Below are 980 nucleotides of genomic sequence, written 5' to 3' on the forward strand. Positions count from 1 at the left end.
CCCCTGGCTCTGCAAACTGCTGAGTTTGTCCTGTGCTTCTGTTCATCATCCTTTGTTGGACAGAAGGATTTCCTGTTTCAAAGTGAGGGCTGAAAGAGAAGTAATTGGTAACTGCAAGGGACTCTGTTAAATGGTAAGAGCAGTGTAAATATGACATGAAAACTAGAAAAGCTCATTTTCTTCCATCTCACTTTGCTGAAGTAAACCACATCAGACTAGAAAATGTAGTCTAAAATCAGTAACAGCTAAGCCTCAGCAACAAAATACATGTACTTAATTAGCACAAAAGCACAAATTTATTTTCATTCATAAGCAAGATGCTGAGGTTTCACTCCTGCCTCATTGTCAGCAGTACCACTCTCCTTGTGCCCCCTTTGCCAAATCCCCTGAGGTCTGGGGACAGCAGCATTTTGGATTTAACACAGTTAAGATGCTGTTTGGGGTGAATTAAAAATATAATAATTGTCTGATAACTGTACCAGAGGTAAAACTTTGAATAGCTATTTTCAGCTGTGTGCTGGAGTGATGGGATAGGCAGAGCATGGCTCAGTCCCCTCCGTGGCAGGAGCAGGAGGAGGTCACTGCCTGATCCCAGAGTGAGCAAGGGACCACCTTGGTGGGAACTTCTGCAGCCCAGCTCTCTGCTTCCCTTGCTGTGCTTTAACTTCAGGGATTAGTTTTTTCAGCCATATTACTATACATTTGAGCAGCAGCACAATCCCAGAAAAGAGCTCTTTTGTTCATACACACAGCAGGAGCAGAGATGTGTAATTTGCTTGTGTGGACTGGGGAAATCCTGTCCCATGTTGTTTTTAATGAGATGTTCTTAAAACTGGGGTTTGTGTTGATGGCAAACCTGTGATCAGAGCTGGTGACAGCAGCTGTGCACACAAGGACTTGTGCTTATTAATTCCACACAGACATGTGATCGTGAAGAAAAGTCCTTTCCCAAAACTCTCCCAGGATGTGTCTGTACCTAC

The sequence above is a fragment of the Cyanistes caeruleus genome, chromosome 15 (assembly GCF_971803275.1).
Source record: "Cyanistes caeruleus chromosome 15, bCyaCae1.hap1.1, whole genome shotgun sequence".
NCBI lineage: Eukaryota > Metazoa > Chordata > Aves > Passeriformes > Paridae > Cyanistes > Cyanistes caeruleus.